This window comes from Aegilops tauschii, chromosome 1, assembly GCF_002575655.3.
Source record: "Aegilops tauschii subsp. strangulata cultivar AL8/78 chromosome 1, Aet v6.0, whole genome shotgun sequence".
Lineage (NCBI taxonomy): Eukaryota > Viridiplantae > Streptophyta > Magnoliopsida > Poales > Poaceae > Aegilops > Aegilops tauschii.
Genome location: NC_053035.3, coordinates 100545919 through 100571498, shown reverse-complemented (window position 1 = coordinate 100571498; position 25580 = coordinate 100545919). Strand labels below are relative to the sequence as shown.

The 25580-nt window shown below is 44.6% G+C and overlaps 1 pseudogene; it reads right to left on the bottom strand.

Moving 5' to 3' along the window:
• Positions 1 to 8228: 8228 nt before the first annotated feature.
• On the bottom strand, positions 8229 to 12222 carry LOC141027732 (uncharacterized; annotated as a pseudogene).
• Between the last annotated feature and the right edge of the window lie 13358 nt (positions 12223 to 25580).

Genomic DNA, 25580 nt, shown 5'->3' with positions numbered 1-25580 from the left:
GAATCTTGTTACAGAAGTATGGTTAAAGAGATTACTATAGAATGTTCTGTTTTTGGCAGATTCTCTTTTCGTTGCATTGTGCACTTATTTTGATGAATCTATGGATTGTATCTGGGGGTATAAGCCATGGTAAAGTTAGAATACTGTAGGTATAATGCAATAATAAAATATGAATGGGTTCGCAATAGTACTTAGAGTGGTGATTTGCTTTATTATACTAAGGATCTCACACAGGTTTTGTTAAGTTTTGTGCGATTGAAGTTTTCAAGTTTTGGGTGAGATCACGATGGATGAAGGAATAAGGAGTGAAAACAGCCTAAGCTTGGGGATGCCCATGGAACCCCAAGGTAATATTCAAGGAGTACCAAGCAACTAAGTTTGGGGATGCCTCGGAAGGCATCCCCTCTTTCTTCTAACGACCAACGGTAATTTTACCTGGAGCTATATTCTTATTCATCACATATCATGAGTTTTGCTTGAAGTGTCTTGTATTATATGAGTCCTTGCTTGTTTTTCTTTTTAGTTTGTCACAATCACCATTTTTTGACTATGTACTGCGTGGCAACAGCCTCACAGCTCTTTATTAAAATCAACCAGGAAAAGAGAGTATAATAAAAGGTACATATAGAGGGAAGGGGCTACTTACAAGGAGAATCCAAGGAAGAGAAGCAATCCAATTCAGGAGGCTTTCTTTATATTTACATTTGATTCTGTGAGCTAAAAGAGAAAGATCATGTACAAAGTTTCTCCTCCAGGACCTAAAACTAGGGATCTCATTTCTGAAGATCAACCCATTTCTTTGTGTCCAGATGTTCCATGCAGCTATGAAAACCACTTCTGTAAACAAAGGCTTGGCAAATTCCTTCCTGGCAGCAGTTGCCATTAGAAAGGTTGACTGATTAGGTTGTGGCACCCAAGGAATACCAAGATAGTTCCATACTCGTTGGCTGAATAGACATAGAAAAAAGAGGTGTGCTCTGTCCTCATGCACATGAGAGTTGCAAAGTACACAAGTATCATCCTGAATGATCCAATGCCCGCGTTGCATCATATCTCTTGTATTCAACCTGTCCATCAATAAGAGCCAACCAAAAACCTTAATCTTGAGAGTGCAGGAGCACTTCCAAATCCATTTGAATATAGGGTCAACCACTATATGAGCATGGGCGAAGTCATAATATATTTTAGAGCGATACTCTCCAGACTTTGATGGCCATCTCTAAGTATCATTCTCATTTGGAGATAAACTGAAATGGGATAATAACTCCTGCAGCTGTAAGAGTTCCTGGTGGGCTTCAGAAGATAGCGGTAGGTGCAAATTATCTGTCGTGGAGGATAACTCCATGATGTCCTTGACAGAAAGAAGATCATCAATGACAAAGGAATGAAGACATGGAAATCTTTCCTTTAGAGGAGTAGTCCTTCGATCAAGCTGCCAACAATCAAGCCAGAAGATCACAATATCACCAGAATGGACCTGAGGAATGACCAGGTTACAAAAAATTTCATACAACTTCATAACATCTCGCCACCAAAATGAACCACAACTCTCGGTTGCTTGTGGAGGAGATGCACCATAGTATGTGGTCCAGATAAGATTAACCCAAGGGATGTCTCTTTTGTTAAAAAAATTAAAGAGGTGTTTGATCAACAAAGCATCATTTTGAATGCTCAAATTGATGACCCCAAGTCCACCACAATTCCTTGGCCGGCAGACTAAATCCCATGTAGCTAGGGATTGACGGGTTATCAGAATTCCCTCTCCAGAGACATTGCCGCTCAATTATTTCAATTTGCTTAAGAATTCCCAGGGGAAGCGATAGCAAGCAGAGGAAATATATGTGCATGGAGTTGAGTACCGACTGTAAAAGTTGCAGCCTACTCCCCTGGTTTAGGAGGCATGAAGAAGATGATAACCCGCGCTCAATCCGATCCACAAGAGGCATGAGTTCATAGATTGTTGGCCTCGTCGTACCCACAGGCAAACCCAAATAAGTGAACGGAATAGAACCAACCACACAAACAAGCAGACCGGCAAGTCTAACACCTTCCTCTTCAGACACATTCAAAGGGATTAAGGATGATTTACTGAAGTTAACTTTTAACCCTGTCGACCTGGCAAAAACCTCACGCATATTTTTAAGAGCAATGAGCTGGCTATCAATCGCAGGCAGAAAAATAGGTGTGTCGTCAGCATATTGGACGATCGGGTAATCAGAGCATTGTGAGGGAATTGGGAGGCTGATAATATTGCTTCTCCATATGTCATTGACAATGGACTGTAGAAGATGCACTGCAAGAACAAAGAGAAGGAAAAAAAGGGTCCCCTTGTCTCACTCCACTCTTGCACTGAAAATGCCTGTCGGGAACGCCATTTAAGAGAACTGAAGAAGACCCAGAGGACAGGAGAGTACGAACCAAATTCAACCACCGATCGTCAAAACCCTTGCATCTCATGACCCTCAAAATGGCCTCATGCTCAATGGTGTCGAAAGCTTTGGTGAAATCGAGTTTGAGCAAAACAATGGGGCGCTTAGAAGCCTTGCATTGGTGCAAATATTCAAAAAGGCCAAACAGTCTTGGATGGATCGACACCTAAGAAAACCATAATGATTTCTATGGATGCACTGAAGAATAACCCTTTGAAGCCGATTAGCAAGAAGTTTGGTCAGGAATTTCAAACATGTATTAGTTAGAGATATAGGCATGAGTTCATAGATTGTTGGCCTCGTCGTACCCACAGGCAAACCCAAATAAGTGAACGGAATAGAACCAACCACACAAACAAGCAGACCGGCAAGTCTAACACCTTCCTCTTCAGACACATTCAAAGGGATTAAGGATGATTTACTGAAGTTAACTTTTAACCCTGTCGACCTGGCAAAAACCTCACGCATATTTTTAAGAGCAATGAGCTGGCTATCAATCGCAGGCAGAAAAATAGGTGTGTCGTCAGCATATTGGACGATCGGGTAATCAGAGCATTGTGAGGGAATTGGGAGGCTGATAATATTGCTTCTCCATATGTCATTGACAATGGACTGTAGAAGATGCACTGCAAGAACAAAGAGAAGGAAAAAAAGGGTCCCCTTGTCTCACTCCACTCTTGCACTGAAAATGCCTGTCGGGAACGCCATTTAAGAGAACTGAAGAAGACCCAGAGGACAGGAGAGTACGAACCAAATTCAACCACCGATCGTCAAAACCCTTGCATCTCATGACCCTCAAAATGGCCTCATGCTCAATGGTGTCGAAAGCTTTGGTGAAATCGAGTTTGAGCAAAACAATGGGGCGCTTAGAAGCCTTGCATTGGTGCAAATATTCAAAAAGGCCAAACAGTCTTGGATGGATCGACACCTAAGAAAACCATAATGATTTCTATGGATGCACTGAAGAATAACCCTTTGAAGCCGATTAGCAAGAAGTTTGGTCAGGAATTTCAAACATGTATTAGTTAGAGATATAGGCTGAAAATCTCCAACTAGCTCCGGGCTGAGTTTTTTGGGATACGTGTGATGAGGGAGTTGCTGAGGCACTCAAGATTACACTTGCCCTCATAGAATTCCTGACCAGCTGCATGAAACCATCCTTAATGATACTCCAGCATCTTTTTATAAAGAGCCCGGTGAAACCATTCGGCCCATGTGCACGATCAGGTGGCATGTTTCTGATGACATCATTGATTTCATCCTCAGAAAATGGTCTAGAGAGCTCCTCAAGCCCATCGACCCTGGAGATCAATCTATCCAAGTCAAAGCCCATCTGGATCCCATTGGATTGGCCCATTCTACATTTAAAATCGGCCCAAAACATGGCAGCCAACTGTTGATGGTCAGAAATGGATTCTCCAGCCTCATTTCTAATGGAAGAAATAGTGTTCTTCCTATACCTCTCAGTGGCCATAGCATGGAAAAACTTAGTGTTTTCCTCCCCAACCTTAATTGACCGGATAGTGCACCATTTCTTCCAATAAATAAATTGCAGACGTAAAATTTCCTCGAGATGCAACTTAACAATTCTTCCGAAGTTCAATTCAGGCCATGTTACCAAGCGAAGTTCCTCAAGCTCAACAAAGAAAAGAATAACTTAATTGCAGTCCCCAATGAGAGCTTTGATTTTGGACAAATTAACATACCATTTCTTCAATACATACCAAAGAGCCTTGAATTTAGCAGAAATATTCGTAGCAGCAGAAAGTTTGCCAGTGAGCTTGGCCCAGACCCCAAAAACATAGTCTTAAAAGCCTGGCAGATTAGCCCAATAGTTTTCAAAACGAAAAACCTTGGCTTTTGGAATAGAAGTTGCAATTGTAACAACACACGGGACATGATCCGAAGCAGTTCATGCGAGAGGCATGACCATGGTGTTAGAGTGATCAGAAGTCCATGCAACTGAAGTAAAAAACCAGTCAATTTGCTCAAGGAGGGGATTAGTTTGCATATTAGACCAAGTATATTGTTTGCCATTAATAGGTAATTCCACTAGACCCAAATGCCCAATAATCTCATTTAAAAGAAAGATATCATTGACATTACCACCTGCAAGGTTATGATTATCCAATGAGCGCATGAAGTTGAAATCACCAAGGATTAGCCACTTTGCACCAAATTGTATATCAAGATTATATAACCATTGAGCAAAATCATCTCTTGATGGGCCTTGGCACGGGCCGTATACACACACCAAGGTCCAACAATCCCCCGTGTGTTGTGATTGAATTCCACAATAATACGATAGTGATGTGCCTCAATTAATTTGCCCGAGAAGAAAGATGAATTCCAAATAACAACCATTCCAGCAGAAGCTCCCAACAAGGGGACATACACAAAATTATCAAAACGGTGTGGAAAAAATCTCCTTAAAAATGTTGATCAATATGAGAGCACTTGGTTTCTTGCAGGCATATAACAGAACAGCCACATTCATCAATCTTCTGCCTAAGCGCAAGTTGGCGAGCTTCAGAATGAAGACCTCGCATATTCCAATAAAGGACTTTCCATTCTCTAAAGGAGTTCAAATTCATTACAAACCAAAGGAAATAAAAGCAAACATAGACCATGCAATGGCCTATACAACCCTGCTAAATATGACGCGATGATGTTCAGCACAAAATAAAACAAATAAAGATAGATGGCGATCATACGGGTACGCCATTGACCCTAGGAGCGAAGCCTGTTACTGATCATCGGAAACATTGCTGCTGCTGGAGGAAGATGGATCGGCAACAAGCCTCTCCGTGGTGATCTTCTCAAGTGCAATACCAAGGCGAGCTCCAATGCGCTGAAGATCAACAATGGCGGTCGGTGGTGGGGCAACAGGATCGCTTGAGGCATTCCTAGCAGGCATGGAAGGTGTGTCGGGTCTGGATTTACGCTTCTTCATCACACGAGCAGGAGGGGGCACTGGTACGTGTTGGTGCTATACACACGATTTTTAACCCCTTTCCGCGACGGCATTTGGAACCATCGCCAAGTGAGTGTGGGCGATAGGGGGGGGGGGGTCCTTCCCACACGACCCAGAAACCGTCGGGGATATGGAGCCATGATCTAGAGGCCTTGCAAAATGTAATCGTGTGTGATGCAACACACACTAAATTCTTTCGCACGTGTGGGACCGGTGATTAAACGTTTCTAATGACGCAGTGAAACCAAACGGTGTGTCATAATGAACCGTTTGGGAAATAGTATTTAAGGCACACGGGCCAACATATGAACTATGTGCGATATGTGCCCCATCGCACACGAGTTTTCTATGGAACCCATCTACAATGCAAGACTCCATGCACACGTTTCCTAACAATTACCATGTGTGATAATGTTCTATCACAAACGGTTCAGGAGCCCCTTCGCACACATACAAGTGCTGCAGACCGTGTGTGATTTGTTGTGTATCACTGACGGTTGCGGCAAGAGTGACGTGTGCTTTTCGTTTGGGATCCCACACGTTTCTAAAAATTAGGACTGGGATTGTATTTTACATTGGGCACGGTTTACTCCGAGCTCTCATGTGCGATACCGTGATATCACAAACGGTTCCGGAGACCCTACGCACACGTAGTAGCGCTGTAAATCGTTTGCGATCTGTTGTGTATCACCGACGGTTCCGCTATGATTTACGTATGCTTTCCAATGTAGATCGCACGCACTCATTTAGTTGAAACGTGTGCAGAGCAATTGCGAAGTTAAAACAAAAATATCCCATTTTGAATCGGCATGCAAAAAGCAAATTCACCACAATATTCCGTTGAACAAATAGTGTCCACAGGAAGAACATTCATCAGATTTTGCAACAATTGCAATTGAGCATATGGTAGCTAAATTCCAATGATTTGTCCACACATATATGCATTACATAATTAATCATAGTGTACGAAATACGAAGACCTCATCAAATGGAAAACAATGGATCCATGCGTATATGTTTAGCGGCTAACTCTTACTCAATGTTTCAGGAGAACGCATGCTGAAATCTTCATTACCACCAGTGGGATTGATGTAGTGATTCAGGAAGAAGTCGCTGATAAATCTCCAAACCATCAGCAATTCACCAGCCGGGAACGGTTCAGGGGTCCTCGGTTCTAAGATGAGTTGCATTATTTTTCAGATCAGAATGTGCCATATGAGTGGAGTAGAAGATATTAATTAAGATGGACTTACTGGTACTAATTCGCGAGGATCGTCACAACGATCAGCAGATTTGCAGATGGAGATCATGTGTCTGCAAACATAGTATCCACAAAGGTTGGTCCCTGCTTGTTGCTGAGGACATTGAATTTTTTTGTACATAATTAGTCATGTATTTGTCCTGTTAGGAACAACCTAACCGGTGTTAGATGTATTATTTTTTCTTTGGAAAAACTAGTTTATTTAGAATCTTGAACATTTGACTAGCGTAAGAAAAGGTATTTGCAGACTATTGGATAATTTTCCAAAAATAATGGATTTCGGTGTGTTACCGGAGAAACGATCTCGTGCTGCAGAGGTAGTTCCCTCTTGAACAGTTCCCTGATTTAGTTTTCCACAATGCGAGCACACTGCAAATGAAGATGAATTTTGACAGCATCAATTATTGAACCAGATATGAATGCAAATTAATTTCAACATCATAGAATTCAATACCTATCCATGAATTGCTGAAGATGCATCAGATCCTGAGCGTTTGTTGATTCTCTAAGAGAATCCATGTAGTAAACTATGTTCTTGTTTGGAGCAATATCCAGTGATCGCTACATATTAAGAAAGCCATGAACTTACGAATTATGTCGAAATCTGAAAGACAATCAGTGTATGCATGGTTGTTTACTTGACTTGCTGTTCATGATATGGCCAGAAAAATGATTCTGCATGGGATGTGTTTTCGAAGAGACGGACGACCATGTTAATGGCCCAGTCCCGTAGGTCCTTACCATCTAATGTTGTGCCATTTGCTAATGCAGGATCTATGAAATACACACTCTCCCTTTTTCTTCTCTGCACATTCAATACCCTGAGAGGAATAAAATGCAATTACATGTTTATCATTTACAACCTTGTATGGAGAAGTTGATCAGAGTTTGTTAAGTACTTACAAAATCAGGCATCTAACAAGAGTGGCATCAAGCTCATTGAAGTTGAAGAAGAGATGTAAGTCCACGAAACTCACATTGATGGAACCAGCATCATGTCGAAAATAATCTCTGTTGTAGTGGACTAGCAAACCCTAATGACCTGCTGACATTTGATCCATGCAATATTCATGTAACTCGCGGCAACTGGAGCTGCACTCATCAAAGTATTCCCCAACAAGAAATGGCTGGCCATGGGCGTAATTGCCTGCTTCAAGTATGCCTGCTTTACTTTTAGCAAGCAACAAATATACTTCTTCATCATCCATGCTGTCAGAAATAATATTACTCCCCGATTCGAACAACCTGCTATTAATTTGGTTCTGTGCGATGAGTGCTTTAAGTAAGAGGCAATCGTTCTCTTTCCACTTCGCTCTCCCGTCGTGCTTCCTCGCGGGTGAAGCCTTTTTGGCCGCTTCCTTCTTGGTACTTGAAGCATTTCTGCCAGAACGTCGGGTTGGCAGCAAGGTAGACTGTCGAGCAGACGGTGAAGCTTCGACGGACTCCTTATCAGACGGTTTATCTATGCGGGACCGCTGAGCTAGATGTGCTGCTGTGATGGACTGCTGGGCTGTAGGAGCAGAGGCATCAGACTTCTGACCATGCGTTGAAGCTATGTCGGGTTTCTGTGCAGGTGGTGCCAACTTGTCGGTGTGCTGAGGAGGCCATGCCAACGCTTTTTTTTGACCGTGAACAGTAGGAAAGGCTCCTACTGTGTAAATATATTAAAGAAAATAATAAGTGCACTATACAGGTGAGTATTTACATAGTGGGGGAGGGGGGACTTGTCCACTTTGTGACAAGTGAGGAGAGGTAAATTAGACAGAAGGTGGTACAACTATAAGGAGTTTACAAAGTTTATACCAAAGGTCCTACGCTCCTCTTTGACTCTATATTGAAGCAGTTCGAAGTCCTTCTTGAATCTTTCTAGCCAGGAACTATGAGAGGGGTTTATGGCTCTGAAATGTTTGTTATTTCTCTCCTTCCAAATACTCTAGGCTGCTACCATGAATCTCTCCAGAAACATTGGGGAGGAGTTGCTGCTTTTTTGAATTGCAATAGCTTGTAAGCGGCCGAGGAAGGGTTCCCAATGAATATCAAGTTTATCCCAACAACGTTTGCTGAAGGAGCAGGTGAAGATCATGTGTTCAACCGTTTCTTCTATATTCAGTCCACATAGGAGGCAGTTGTGATCATCTCCGATCTTGTAATGCCTTCGTTTGAGCATATTCCGTGTATTGAGTCTATCATGGAAGAGCAACCAAGCAAAGACCTTTAATTTCATCGTGCACTTTGATTTCCAGATCCAGCAGAACACTTGGTGAGGATGAATGTCCCTGAAGAAGAAGCGGTAATAATCCGTTGACTGAAGATCGTTTTAGCCCATACGTAATGCCACACGTACGTGGCCGTCGTGGAAGGTTGTATTCCGCCGCAATTATCTGCATGTTCCTGACCTCTGCATGTGCTTGGGGGGACAGAGGTAGGTGGAACGTTTCTCCCAGCGATGTGATCCCCAAGAAATCCTTGACAGAGATATCTTCGTTCAAAGAGTGGGAGAACGCACGAGGATGTGATTCCTGAAGAAGTTGGTCAGACCAGAGGTCTTTCCAGAATAGCGCCGTAGTGCCACAGACAATATTGATCTTGGAGATTCCCCGAAATATAGGAGTGAGTTTGAGTATGTCTTTCCACCAAAATGATCCAACCGGGTCGCATGCGTGTGGTATTTTTTGGGTGTAGTATGAATCCCAAGTGAGTTGAACCCGAGGAATATCCATCTTGTTGTAAAATTTGTGTAAGAACTTGAGGAGCAAAGCTTCGTTTTGAATGCGTAGATTGAGAACTCCGAGGCTTTCCTTATTTTTGGGCTTGCATACCATGTCCCAAGCAGCCAATGAGTTACATTTGTCCCCTTGCTCGGTTTTCTTGATCCATAGGCATCTGCGTCTTATTTTATCCAGTAAATCTATGAGTTTTGGCAGGAGATGCAGCGTGCACATGGTGTAGATGAGAAGAGAAGTCACTGTGGAGTTGAGAAGAGCCAGCTTCCCAGCATGGGACATAAGGGATAATGTGGAAGACATGCTTCTTTCAACAGAACTGACGAGAGGCATAAAGTCTTGTATGGTCGGCCGAGACGTGCATAAAGGCAGTCCAAGGTATGTGAACATCATGGTTCCAATATTGCATTCGAAGATAGAGACCATTTGAGAAGCAAGATCGGGCTCCAGGTTGATAGGAATGAGCATAGATTTATGGAAATTTATTTTAAGGCCAATGGACTGGGCATACTTGTTGAGGATATTTTTGATAATCAAGGCTTGTTGCGGGCAGGCGGGCATGAGCAAGATCGTGTCGTCAGTGTATTCGACAATGGGGTAGTCCATTTGGCTGTTGCATGGGAAGGTAAGTTGAATCAGACCCTCCCTATATGCTGCATTAATAGCTAATTGAAGTAGGTCGGCCGCTAGAACGAAGATGAGTGGAGACAGGGGATCGCCCTGCCTAACTCCACGGCGGCAGTGAAATTGTCTGCCTGGAACACCATTGAGAAGAAAGGAAGATCTGCCTGAGGAAAAGATTGATTTGATCCAGGATAACCATTGATCATTAAAGCCCATATGTTTCACGATGTTGATCATGGGATCATGCTTAATGGTGTCGAATGCTTTGGCAAAATCCAATTTTAGCAGGACAATTGGGCGCTTAGAAGCTTGGCATTGATGAATGTATTGAAATGTCCATGCAAGGCAATCCTGAATAGATCTTCCATGTATGAATCCATACTGATTACGATGAATGATTTTTAGAATGACCTTCTACAGACGGTTGGCCAGGAGTTTTGTAATAAGCTTGAGGCAGCAATTAAGTAGAGTGATTGGCCTGTAGTCCTTAACTGTAGTTGGGGATCCATTCTTCGGGATAATAGTAATTAGTCCATCATTAATGCTTTGGAGATTAATAGTTCCTGCATGGAATTGATTACACAACGTGTAAAAGTCCTCCTTGATGATTGGCCAGCATGCTTTAAGGAAGAGGCCACTAAATCCATCCGGACCAGGAGCCCTGTCCCCTGGCATCTCTTTAATGACCAAATCAATTTCCTCATGAGTAAAAGGTAGTGTTAGATGCTCAAGATTTTCATTTGGCCGTATTAATGATGGGAGGTCAAACTGCATTTGTGCAGGGCTTGAGGTGCCAAGTCCATCTGAGTAGGCGTGGAAGAGGAGAGCTTCTTTTCCCGTGTGATCCTCCACCACGAGGCCATCAGAAGTTTGTAAGTTTGCAATGTTGTTCTTTCGATACCTATCTATTGCCACTTCTTGAAAGAATTTCGTATTTTCATCGCCAAACTTAACCCAACGAATGGTGCACCGTTTCTTCCAATATTGCTTCTGATAGTCCAACAAACGTAAGAGGTGTTTTTTGATGATCTTACGAAAGTTATTTTCAGGTAGTGTGAGACTCCTTTGATTTTCCAGCGTGTCCAAGTTCAACAGGGTGTTGTTTGTGTTTTCAATGGCCACAGAAAGCCGAGAAATATTCTTACTCAAAGATTTGAGTTCTTCTCGAAGTAGCTTGAACTTGCGGCAGAGTAAGGTAGTTGCATTAGGCACATTAATAGGTCTGTTCCAGACTTCTTTAACCACATCCATGAAGCCTGGGTGCAGTAACCAATATGATTCAAATCTAAACAGTTTGGCTCAAGGTATTTTTGTCTCAATGTTTACTACACAAGGCGTGTGATCCGAGGTGGGCTTGCATAGCGGTTTGACCATGGTATTAGGATAGGCATTGGTCCAATGAAGAGAGGTGAAAACCAATCTAGTTGTTCGAGCAGTGGGTCTTGTTGCATGTTGCTCCACGTGTATAATCTGCCTTTAATAGGTAATTCAACAAGATTGTGCTTGCGAATAATGTCATTGAAGGTTATCATGTCATTAACATCACCCCCTGGCTTGTTGCGGTTTTCTGGGCCTCGAATATAATTGAAATCCCCGAGAAATAAACAATCTACATCTGCCTGAATATCTCGATCATACAACCACTGAGTAAAAGTCTCACGTGCAGGTCATGTGCAAGGGCCATAAATGTTATATAGTGACCATGCATGGGCAGAGAGAGTGCTTGTGAACTGAACTCCCAAAGCAAACTTCTCCTGAACAATCACAGTACCAGAAAAGATGGAACTGTTCCAAATAGTAAGAAAACCACCAGAAGCACCACGAGAAGGAATGCAAGCGAATTTATCAAAGCACTTAGGACAGCAAGATTTAATAAAAGCTAGGTCGATAACAGGTTTTTTTAGTTTCCTGCAGACACACGATAGCACACCCACTAACAGAGATCACATTAGAGAGTGCTAGGAGCTTTTTTCTGAGTTTAAGCCACACACACTCCAACATAGGACATTCCAGTTACGCAAAAGAGGCATTAAGATCAACTACTTAAGCAGAAGAAGAGGAGGAGCCATCCTCCAAGCTGTTAGGGATGACAGCATTGATATCTGAGGCGAGCAGGGCATCTTCACTGAGCTCCTGAGAAGGGACTGCGCAACGGTTGATGCCAATATCCTGCAAGACATTGATAGGGGTCGGCGGGGGAGCTTGGCCCATGCTCACGGTGGAGGAGCTTGAAGCAGCAGAAGGAGTCACCCTAGGCTTGACCTTAGAAGTAGTGGCGCGAGTGTCAGTGATCTACGGCACCCTGAGTCCATCAAAACGAGTTGACCTGGTGCTGCGACGAACTTCAGTAGTGACCAGCGGAGCCTTGTGTTTGGAGCGACGAGGATGGGCTGCAGATGGGCCAGGCGCGTCTGAGAGCACCTGGGCCAAGCCCAATTCAGAACCCTCTACAATTGGGCAAGGAAGAACAACTTGAGGCCCCTCATTCAAATTTGCAGCTGGCGCCAAACTGAGCATGTCAGCAGAAGAAACTGAGCTATCATCAGTCAGGGCAGCTCGAGTGTTACTAAGGTCAGGTACATTGGTAGGTGATCCAGGATGCAACACAGGCAACAGTGCAGAAACAACATCTTCGGTCATAAGTTCGGCTATTTGGACAGTGCTAGGGACTGGTTCTGGGTTCAAAATGCCGGCAGAAAAGCACACCAGGTGAGTAGTCTCATGATCAGGGACCTGCACAATAGTCCTGTGAGCTGCCATCTGTAACTCCAACGGAGGCAGACCATAACCAGAGCTCCAGGGCCCAAACGCTGCAACCACAGACAAAATAGACCTTGAAAGATGAGCAGTGAATATATTGTGCGGTATCAAGTCTGAAGCCAGCACTGTAGTGAGCTCATTTCCTTCAACTGAGATGCTGACATTCATAGTTACTGCAGAAATTGCCACATCAACATTGATAATGTTGTGAACCACAGGAGGAGCCACAAAGAGAGTACTGATCTGAAGCTCAGACCCATGAGAAGAGCCCTATGTGCTTGCAGTTGAGCTTGTATCATTCCAAGCAGAGTTGAGGCTATCAGCCACATTGTCTTCAGGCAGTATTCCATCTTGCACATGAAGGCCTTGAGCCACCAGCCAAGCCTGAAAGTTTACCAGAGCAGAAGGCATTTGTGGGGCTGGGGGCTGCGGCCATGGATCCCACTGTGCCTCTTGAGGGCCATCATGCTGAGGGGCATGGTGCAGCGCCTGGTCATTTCCAACGCCATTCTGAAGCAACCAATTCTGAAGCTGCTGCTGGTACAACTGTTCCGCAGTAAGACCATCCCCAAACATGGGATGAGGCACACCATTGGCCGGAGGCGGTTCCTCATCAGCCGTTGGGACCTCAGGGTCATGAGCGTTCCAATCTGCACCTCTGAGAATGTACGCAGCAGTAGTCCAGCAAGCTTTGTCCCCTCCTAACTGATGAACCACAATACTTTTGGGGATCAGGCACATGTGAATAACTTTAACTTTAATAAGAACGATAGATCGATCCACATTAGGACTATTCCAAGTAACTATTCTGCCATAATCATCTACAAAACGCTGGAGATAGAAATTTGTTTGGTAATCATCAGGGAAACCAATGTACATAAGCCAAACCTCTGGACCCAGTGTTGTATTGCGCATGTTGAGTGCAGCATTATGGCGCACAAAAGACACTACCAGATCCTCATCATCTAGCTGGAACATGGTATTGACTGCTGTATCACGGATGAAAGAATGGGCAAAAGCAAACATACCAACACCCAGCGGGTGGTCGGAGGACTCTGTGGTGTGCAGACCAGATTCATGCAGCAACCCTTCAATGGTGTTGCAAAGATCCTCCCTGAGATGCAGAGGCACAAATCTGCTGGCTTCGGCGATGGCGAGGAAGCTGTTGTTGAGAGGCAGGATTGGATTGACGGCCATGTCCGCACGGACCTTGCGATCAGCCGGCCCAGGCTCGATTGACCAGCCAGCAGGAAGGAAGGGTAGCGGGTTGACTGGGAAGTTGGCCATTGTTGTGGATGGGGAGACGGTGGTGGTTGTGGTGGAGACGGCGGCGACGGTGGCTGGTGGGGATGGTGGTGTTGCTAGAGCAGAGCACTCTTCAACATTGGGAAGCGGGGTGGGCGAGGGTGGCAATGGGGGGATGCGGGGCATCAAGCATGGAAGAGGGGGGTTTTGGTCGCCACTGCCAACGGAGGGCCCAACGGCGCCGCCAGCAGAATTGCTCCACGTGTCCATAGTGGCCACACGATTCACATTGAACGGTGGATGAAGGATGGCTCGTAGGGGCCGTGAGAGGGCAAGGTTGCGTGCAGGAAGGAAAATTGATTTCCTGCACAGGGTGAGTTGATTTGACTGAAAGATTAGAATCTAGGCCCATAATTGAGTTACCATCAATAGATTTCTGAGGCCGAGCGAGGCAATTAATTCCTTTGTCCCTGGGGCCGAGCAGTTGATGCAAATAATCCGGGCGTGACAATTTGATTTGATATGACCCCACTGTAAGCATCGTGAACATAGAGCAGCCCAGCGATCAACAAGATCTTTGATTTCCTTTTCAATATAACCTGCACGCGATAAATCCGAAATGTATGTCTTGGATAATAAAGGCGGCCATGATGTGTGCGGCGGTGCATATTTGAAAGCTGATGAAAGGAAACATTGTGGCAATTTTGGGTAAGTGACATTACAAGGAAATTGGAAACTGCCAATCGAGAGTAAATGCTCCTGAGAATCCCTTGGGCATTGACTGGCTGTGGGTAATGACGCCGGAGACACCGGAGATCTTGCCGGATGAACCCTAACCGCGAGTGGCATCTTCGAGCACGAAACCTCATGACCATGTGAATTATTGAAATCCATGGAGGCTATAGGAATGAGCCCAAATTTACATAACTCGGAGGAAGTAGCAGGATCAGAGGCAGCAGGTTTTGTGAAGGCTGGTTTATCAATCCGAATAGCCATTGGGCTCCGATAAGCAACAAGATCAAGCCTTTCATCAGCATGCCATTGAGAATCAAAATGCTTATAACCATTGAACCGGCCATTGAACAGATGAAAGTGGCAAATGAAATCCGGCCAAATACGATCTTTGAGGCCATGAATAAAATGTCCAACCTTGTTCCCAGCCACCAAGAAATGAAATGGCCTTTCAAAAATCTTAGTAACTTTAAACCCTAGATGATGTCCCCCAATGCAACATTGGAGAGCCACACCCACCGATTCTTCCGAGAGGGGAAAGGAAGCCGAGGAGAAGGAAACCACCATGAAAAATTCCTTGGTCTTGCGAGATGGAGAGAAATGCATCGTTTCTCCAAACCGCCGACGTACCTGATCGGCCACCGCAAGGCCAGGCTTGAAATCCCAATGTAGTAGGCCTTCCATGGCATGGATCAAAGGCTAGAACGCATGGATCAAAGGCTAGATCCATGGTTGGAGGTGGAGCAGGTGGGAGAGGGAGAGGAGAGGAGCCATCCCCTCCTTCCATGCCAATGCGTTGGTTTGCTGAGCAGGAAGTGCTGACACATTGGTATGCTGATCACATGAGCATCAGACTACTTAGCAGTCCGTTCCACCAGGTTGGTCTGCTGAGCATGTGCTGCATGTGGGTCTCCCCCGCTGCTTCGGCGGCTGGCATCTGAACCGGAGGTGCGTCTTCAGCACTTGTAGGCCTTGCCACTGGCTGCTCTGGGGCGGAGGATGACATGGCCTGTACGGCACAAAGTTGGGCCGACTGATCATAGATTGATGTATCAGCCGTCAGATTACGAGTATTAGGTTCTTTGGGGAAAGCACGCGAGAGCTGTTGTGGCAAGGAGAGCGCCACCGGTTGAGGGGCAACATTGGTTGCTCTTGGCGGGGCTTCAGGGATCTCATCGATGAACTCTATTTCCATTCGTGGCCACTGGATGTGATGTAACAGTGTTTCTCCCAAGGTCCTTTGCTCATCAAAGTCTCCTAGGACATTCTTCAGGGCAAATTCATTGAATCCAGGCTTTACTTCTCATGTAGGACTTCACACAACCCGACTTCAATGGCACATTGTCCAACAAGAGGCTCTCTTCAAGAAGGGTGGGCAAACCCAGGCTATTGCACATTTTAATGTACCTTCATAATGTGTAAGCACACCCTTCAGTCTGTCTTTCATTCTAGATAGATCAGATATAACATCATCATGAGCAGCTACAGTCTCAGTGTCGCTGGGGTCAGCTGATGCACAACTACTCTTGTGCGGTGTTGTCGCGCAATAAGCAGTATCCTCCATGCCCGCCTCCGCTCCCATCTGCTGTCTATCTGTCAGTGTTAGAGTCTTCTGCATCATCATTGACTCCTGAGTATCCTTTCAAACAGCCGGATACATGTCCTTCCTCAACCTTTCATACAATCCATTCTGCTTCATTTCACTCCTCACTTTTTTCATGCTGAGCCTCTCTTCTTTGCTGAGTGTGAAAGCCCTCTTGTGCGGGACATTAACACTATACCCCTTGCACGGCCAGGGGGCTCTCTTGCTTCCAGAGCATCGGATAGAATGTCACATGGCCCTGAGTTCCTGTAGAACCTTCCAGGGATCTTGGAAGCCTTTAACATCACTTCATACAGCCTTCTTCATGTGAGTTTTCAAAGTAATAAGTTCCGTCATCACGCCTCCTTGCACGTGCCCGCAAGTAGTCTCTGGCGCGTCCGCCCCTGATTTCACTAAAGGCTGGTTTCCCACCCGTCGCTACTGCTTCTTTGTCCTCCTGATCCCATATCGGTTTCATGCCGTAGTATCTTGCCACACCCACACGGTGTGTGTGTGTGTGTGTTCTTCTTCTGAAGTTCCGATTGCTTGGCACTCTTCTCAGAAAACTCTTTAGTTGCCCTAACCCTTTTGAATTCTGCCTCGTCTGCCTTTGTAATTTGGGGGTATGCGGGGATTGGGTCTTTGCCTTCACTCAAGTAGTTCTTGTACAACACATGCTTCCAGTTTCTCCAAGTATCCCTAACCTTCTTCAGTGCAGCGTGTTCCACCTGCATTCTCCACTGCTTTGGAACATTGAAGTGATCCATGATCTCCTGGACTATCCTTCACCGTGTTTCAGTGTCAGCTTTCCGAAACCTCGACAGATTAATGTTGAGCCTTGCCCTACCAACAAATCCACACACACTCCTAAACCTCGTGCGTGCTTTATCTGGTTTAGTTAGAGCCCAAGACTTTAAATCAATCTCGGTTACTTCATATACACCTTTAGGCTGGTGTGTGGGCTTCCTTGGAGCGTTCCTCCGTGTCCTGACCGGAGGGGTAATTGCTGCAGCTCTATCCCGTTCAAGATTACTTGATCCCTCACCATTTGCTGAAGACCTAGGGTTGTTAGAATCACATGAAGATACATTGCCTAAAGCATGAGTGTTGTTGCTGCTAATCGGCATCTATACAGAACACATGCGAAACTCGGGAAAGGAGGATAAGCATAAAACTAACAACTTGGTATCAAGCTGTCTAAACATGTCATGCAATAATTTAGAAAATGTACGGCTTATTTGTTAAGTTTGTGTGACTCGGGCGCCCGCGATCTATAAATTGGCAGTAACTTATTGGAACAAATACAGCTTATATGTACTAGTTAGGAAGGTAGATAATGAACATATATACTCTCTCCGTTATTTTATAGCTAATTTGGGAACATACGAAACGAAATAGGAAGAGGGATTACGAGGAAATATTCCTCACCGCGATGGGGAGCAATAACTAACAGGCTTCTTGATGCCTCCCTAGCAGTGGCGCCAGAAAGTGCTTGTCTGCTAGAACTACGTCGGTATTTCCCCAAAGAGGAAGGAATGATGCAGCACAGCGATGGTAGGTATTTCCCTCAGTGAAGAAACCAAGGTTATCGAACCAGTAGGAGAACCAAGCAACACAACGTAAACAACACCTGCACATAGATAACAAACCCTCGTAACCCAACGTGTTAAAGGGGTTGTCAATCCCTTCCGGGGTACGGCGCCTCAAGATAAGCAAAACGGACGTGAGGAAACTGTAGTAGATTGATAGATTGAACGCCAAACAAAATAAATAAGAATAAATTGCAGCAAGGTATTTTTGTATTTTTGGTTTAATAGATTTGAAAATAAAAGCAAAGCAAAAGTAGATCGCAAAGGTAAATATATGAGAAAGAAGACCCGGGGGCCGTAGGTTTCACTAGTGGCTTATCTCGAGAAAGATAGCAAACGGTGGGCAAACAAATTGTTGTTGGGCAATTGATAGAACTTCAAATAATTATGACGATATCCAGGCAATGATCATTACATAGGCATCACGTCCAAGATTAGTAGACCGACTCCTGCCTGCATCTACTACTATTACTCCACACATCGACCGCTATCCAGCATGCATCTAGTTTATTAAGTTCATGGAAAAACGGAGTAATGCAATAAGAACGATGACATGATGCTCGAGGGTGGCTGGCGAGCAAACGAAGACGGCGAGGCGCGGGCAACCGCGTGTTGGGAACGACAGTGGAGGTAGGCTTGACGCTGAAGAGCGGGCACACGGCCGGGGTGAGCACGCCGGCGCTGAGAGGGTTCTGCTGTGGATCCGGGGGAGGGGGGAGCTGGCGATGGAGATTGGGTGGACTAGTTGAGTGAAACGCGGGCGGGCGGTGGGGGGTGTTGGCGGCCTAGGTGAAAAGGGTGAAGATATCCCCGGTCGCCGCGCGAAAAGGCCTATGCAAACGGTTGCCTCTAAGCACTCGTGTGCACAAAGAGAATAATTTCGTTTAAAATGATGACGTACTAATTTTGAAATGAAGACGTGAGTTCATCGTTTCGCCTCTAAATTTTTCCCACGTTAAGCAATCACCATTATACCACAGGTTTGATTTGCTGGCGCATTTCCGTTCTCGTGTGCTATATTTAAGACATTTTTTGGCATTTACCGTGCATTTTGGCATATAAATCAAATCCTAGCCAGACTGCATTTCCTGTCAAAAGGGATGAGGATTGCCGTTCGATCTGGGAGCATCCAATGGTGCAAACGTACGATCCATGGGGTTCGGGTTCTGGCCAAACAGAACGCACGACTCAGACCGCGCGCGCAGCAAGGGGGTGGGCATCGGCCACGGTTTGGTAGGAACACAGCTTTCATGAGTGAACCGTGTGCTATTTGAAAACATTTACATGAACTAACATCATATTTGTGTTTGAATGAAAACAGGAGTTCATCGTTTCGCCTCCAAATTGTTTTCCACGGTAAGAAATCACCATTGTACCATATGGTTTGATTTTCTCATGCATTTGAGGTATCGTTTGCTATATTGGAGTCGTTTGCTATAGTCGCAACTACACGTGGGTGCTAGCTAGCAAGATCATTTGTGTGTCGCTTTGGGAGTTTCCATTCATTGTTCGAGAAATGGGAAAAAAAATCAAACAGTTCGGCCGCAGGGTGCGGCCAGAGGCGTATGCCTTGTTGGTATTCTAATTACAAGAAATGCATATAGAGTCCGGAAATAATGAAAATCGGTGTGTCACCGTGGCGTTCTCTCAGGATCACATGGAAAATTTTTGGTAAAGATGGTACAAGTTTTGATGCTCACACCTTCCAAATTGGAGCATCTCACAAGAAGGATCATAGTTTCCAAAAGGAGACGTGGCACTTCGGACTCCAATCGTCAGTGACTACATCATTCTACCTCGAATTTTTTTCACGGTAAACAATCACGTATATACCCTAGGTTTGATTTTCTGGCCCATTTCAGGCCTCGTTGCTATATTTAAGTCATTTTTTGCATTTACCTTTCATTTAGTGCATATAATTAGATTCAAAACCGTTCTACAACTACATCTGGGTGTTAGTTAGCAAAGAAGGTGTACACATCATTTGTGTGTCGCTTTGTGAGTTTTCATCCATTGTCTGAGAAACGGGGAGAAGTTTCAAACATTTTGGCCGCGAGGTGCGGCCACCGGCGTTGGCCTAGTTGGTATTTTAATTTAGGAATTCAGATGGAGTCCAGACATGATCAAAATCGGTGTGTGCCCATGGTGTGCTCTCACGACCCCGGGGAATTTTTTTGGTAAAGTTTGGCACAAGTTTTGATGATCGCTCCTTCCAAACCGGAGCATCTCACATGAAGGACCATGGTTTCCAAAAGGAGACGTGTCAATTCAAACTTCAGTGGTCGGTGACTTCACCGTTTGGCCTAATAAAAATTTCCACGGTAGGCAATCACCATTATACCACGGGTTTGATTTTCTAACGCATTTCAGGTATCGTTTGCTATATTTAAGACATTTTTTTGAATTTAACGTGCAATTTGTGGATATAAATAAAATCACAACCGGAACTGCATGTGCTGTTGAAAGGGATGAGGATCGCCGTTCGATCAAGGAGAATCCAATGGTGCAGACGTACGATCCGTGGGGTTTGGGTTCTGCCCAATCAGAACGCATGACTCAGATCGCGCGCGTGGCAGGGGGTCTTCAGCCATGGTTTAGTGGACACACGGCTTTCGTGAGTGAACCGTGTGCTATTTTAAAACATTTACATTAACTAACAACATATTTTTGTTTGAATGAAAACATGAGTTCATCGTTACGCCTCCAATTTTTTCCACGGTAAGAAATCACGATTGTACCCTATGGTTCGATTTTCTGGTACATTTTACCAGGCAGCAGGCCTGGCTAGCAATCTCAAACTTTGAATATGCAAAAAAAAGATCTCGTTTGTGTGTGTATATATATACATCTAGGCTATTCTGTTTCGCGTAACAGAATATTATTCTGTACCCTGCTCGAACTGACAGTTTCAGGCGGTTGTACTGATTAATTTCGAACGGTTGTACTGATTAACTTCGAGCGGTTGAACTGATGCTTTCATTTCTATTTAACAGAGCGTCTTCTTTAGTTCAATTTTTTTGGTCGGAACGGGGCGTGTAATGTATCGTTGGAAAGCTCTTGACAACTATATTTCGATTATATTAAACATTTTTGCAAAATCATCACGGTTTAAGAGCAGTTTTCAAAAAAACGCTTTTTCCAAAACTGAAAACGCGAATCGTATTTTGGACTCAATTTTCAAACGGGTTGTCGGAATTGAGCAAATAAGATGACGTTGGAAAGCTGGTGAAAATCCGCACGTTCCATATATCTATTGTTTTTTCTAATTCTATACGATTTAAAAGTAATTTGGAAAATGGTGAAATTCTGGGCGAAACGTATTTTCGCGATTATTTGCAAACGGTCTGTCGGATTGATGCAAATGATACGGCGTTAGAAAGCTATGGAAAATGCGCAAAGTTTTTATGTAGAAATGTTTTTCTAATTCCTTACGATTTAAAAACGAATTCGAATAGGGTCATATTTGATTTTGAACACGATTTTTTGTTAAGTTTGTCGAAATGGGGCAAATAATATACTGTTGGATAGCTATTGAAAATGCGAAACTTAGTCATGTTGAACGTTTTCTCAAATTCGCAATCGTTGATGAGTAATTTTGAATACGGCAAGACGGATCCTGTTGTTTTCCCATATGAAAAACAGAGTACTCGTACTGATATATGGGTGTGTTTGTACTGCTTGTTTTTTGTAGAGTAATTTTGAATGGTTCTGAAAAAAGAGTTTGTACTGATGTTTGCATGGTTTTGTACTAAGTGTGTTTTCACTAACTAGACTTTTGCTCTGTTTTTGGGTAATATTTTTTTCCTCGTAATTTTTCAACGGTTTATTTGTATCGTCACACCTGTACTTGCATGGTTTATATCATCGAACTGAATGATATTTTTTTTAAATGATGATGTTTCTTTTATTCTTTTTTTGAACTAAACATTTTTTTACAATGATATTCTGGACTTCTCTTATTTTACGGCTTGTACTTTACCCATTTTGAATTGCATGGGGTTTCTTTTTTGCTTGAACTTTTACAATTTGAATTTTTGTCATTTCTTTTATGCCGAACGGACCACCGTTATTAACTTGTACTGATCAATATTTTTAATTAAACCATTTTCCCTTTGTAGAACGGACCACTGTTTTGGTTTGTATGGATCAGTTCATCTTCGCAGCCCCCGCACATGGATTTGGACTGAAGCACCTTGGTCATCGGACTGACGGCGCGGGAGAGGGCGGCCGTGGCGCGAGCTAGGGGGCAGGGGAGGACGGCGGCGCGAGCGGCGGCTAGGGGAGGATGGTGGCGGCACCATCGGCGGCCAGGGGAGGAAGGCGGCAGCGCGAGAGGTCCCCAGGGAAGTACGGTGACGACGCGATCCGGGGTGAGTGTGGCGGGGGAGGGAGGGGGCGGCGTGCCGGCGGGGAGGGGGTAGGAGGCGCGCCGGCGCGGATGAAGGGGCGACGGGAAGGGGTAGGAGGCGCGCCGGCGGGGATGGAGGGGGCGACGCGCCGGTGGGAAGGGGGGAGGAGGCGCGCCGGCGGGGATGGAGGGGGCGACGCGCCGGTGGGGAGGGGGAGGAGGCGCGCCGGCGGGGATGGAGGGGGCGGCGCACCGGCGGGGCGGGGGGAGGAGGCGCACCGGCGGGGATGTAGGGGGCGGCACACCGGCGGGGCGGGGGGAGGAGGCGCGTCGGCGTGGAGGGGCGGCGCATCGGCGGGGTGAAAGCGGGCGGCGCGCTGGAGGACGAGTTGGGGATCGGGAGGGAGGTGGGTGGGTGGGTTCGCGAGATTCTGTCGCCGTCGCTCCTATATAGGGCCGAGGGGTAACAGAATATTATTCTGTTACTAGTAACAGAATAGTCCAGTCCTATATATATATATAGTCGCAACTACACGTGGGTGTTAGCAAGATCATTTGTGTGTCGCTTTGCGAGTTTTCATTCATTGTCCGAGAAACGGGAAAAACTTCAAACAGTTCGGCCGCAGGGTGCGGCCAGAGGCGTAGGCCTTGTTGGTATTTTAATTTCAGGAAATGCATATAGAGTCCGGAAAATAATAAAAATCATTGTGTCACTATGGCGTGCTCTCACAATCGCATGGAAAACAATTGGTAAAGTTTGGCACAAATTTTGGTGCTCGCACCTTCCATACCGGAGCATCTCACAAGAAGGATCATAGTTTCCAAAAGGAGACGCGGCACTTCGGACTCCAAATTGTCAGTTATTAGATCGTTCCGCCTCGAAAAAAATCATGGTAAACAATCGCGGATATACCCTTGGTTTGATTTTCCGGCCCATTTTCAGGTCTCGTCTGCTATGTTTAAGTCATTCTTTGCACTTACCTTGCATTTTAGTGGATATAAAGTCAAAAACCCTACTACAACTACATGTGGGTGTTTTAGTTAGGCTATACTTAGGCTACTCATAGTGGAGAGTGTCATATACTAGTATCATGCATATATATATGATACCAGTGTATGATACTACACTACAAAAAAAAGACACATCCGTGACATTTTGGGCCGAACGAATTTTTTATCTGTCATGCTTATGACACTTCTATGACGATAATTGTGACAAAACCCGGTATCATCATAGATGTGGTGGGCTCCTACTTCTATGACAAAAAATCATGACAAAAAATGGGCTTTTCATCCTGGGCGGGCCGGAGACGCAGCTGCATGACATTCTTTGGGCCGTCCATGACGGAAAAAACCATGGTAGAAGCGAGGGCGAGGAAAATATTGGGGAGTTTCCGGTTACAGTGGGTGGTCGGGGGCCGAGCGATGCGCGTTTCTCTCGTACGTACGCGCGTGTGTGCGAGGCGTTGGGCTCTAACTGAACCCGAGCGAGGCGTTGGGCTCTAACTGAACCCGAGCGATTGCACTGCAGGCTACGTGCTACCTCTTGAGCACTGCGTTGGTTTTCCCTTGAAGAGGAAAGGGTGATGCAGCAAAGTAGCGTAGTATTTCCCTCAGCTTTTGAGAACCAAGGTATCAATCCAGTAGGAGTCTACACGTAAGTCCTTGTACCTGCAGAAACAAATAAGAACCTTGCAACCAACGCGATAAAGGGATTGTCAATCCCTTCACGAGCACTTGCAAAAGTGAGATCTGAAAGAGATAATAAGATAAATATTTTTGGTATTTTTGTTAGATTGAAAGTAAAGATTGCAAGACAAAAGAACGGCGACAGAAATAGCTAGTTGACGTGAGATTAATATGATGGAAAATAGACCCGGGGGCCATAGGTTTCACTAGTGGCTTCTCTCAAGATAGCATAAGTATTACGGTAGGTGAACAAATTACTGTCGAGCAATTGATAGAAGAGTGCATAATTATGAGAATATCTAGGCATGATCATGTATATAGGCATCACGTCCATGACAAGTAGACCGAAACGATTCTGCATCTACTACTATTACTCCACACATCGACCGCTATATCCAGCATGCATCTAGAGTATTAAGTTCATAAGGACAGAGTAACGCATTAGGCAAGATGACATGATGTAGAGGGATAAACTCAAGCAATATGATATAAACCCCACCTTTTTATCCTCGATGGCAACAATACAATACGTGTCATTTCCCTTTCTGTCACTGGGATCGAGCAAAACAAGTAGTCAAAACGTTTGTGACGACCAGATGCTTCAAAGGATTCTTTCATAGGGAACATTTGGAGAACTTTTCATAAGGAGTTCATTCAGAAACATGTATAGAAACTTTCTTAATGAGCACTCGACAAACGCATTTCGAGAACATACACAAAGTCCTAGCTACAGACCTAGTTCATGATCATAACCGAGGTCTCTTGAATTTCCCTACAAGTAATTGGATCTCATATGGAGATGTTTAGTGAAGTAGAATGGAAAAAATCGAGTGCAACTACACAAGAACTAGTCTGTAACTATCGTTCGGAATCAGTTTTGCGTGGTGTTAACTGAAACATGGATATCCGACTCATACGAAGTCCGTCTTGGCTCCACAAGTAGTCAAAATGTTTGTGACGACCAGTTCCTTCAAAGGATTCTTTCATAGGGAACTTTTGGAGAACTTTTCTTAAGGAGTTCGTTCAGAAACTTGTATAGAAACTTTCTTAATGAGCACTCGACAAACGCATTTCGAGAACATACACAAAGTCCCAGCTATGGACCTAGTGCATCATCATAACCGAGGTCTCTTGCATTTCCCTACAAGTAATTGGATCTCATATGGAGATGTTTAGTCAAGTAGAATGGAAAAAATCGAGTGCAACTACACAAGAACTAGTCTGTAACTGTCGTTCGGGATCAGTTTTGCGCGGTGTTAACTGAAACATGGATATCTGACTCACACGAAGTCTGTTTTGGCTCCACAAGTAGTCAAAACATTTCTGACGACCAGATGATTCAAAGTATTACTTCATAGGGAACTTTTGGAGAACTTTTCATAAGGAGTTCGCTCAGAAACTTGTATAGAAACTTTCTTAATGAGCACTCGACAAACACATTTCGAGAACATACACAAAGTCCCAGCTATGGACCGGGTGCATCATCATAACCGAGGTCTCTTGCATTTCCCTACAAGTAATTGGATCTCATATGGAGATGTTTAGTCAAGTAGAATGGAAAAAATCGGGTGCAACTACACAAGAACTAGTCTGTAACTGTCGTTCGGAATCAGTTTTGCGGAGT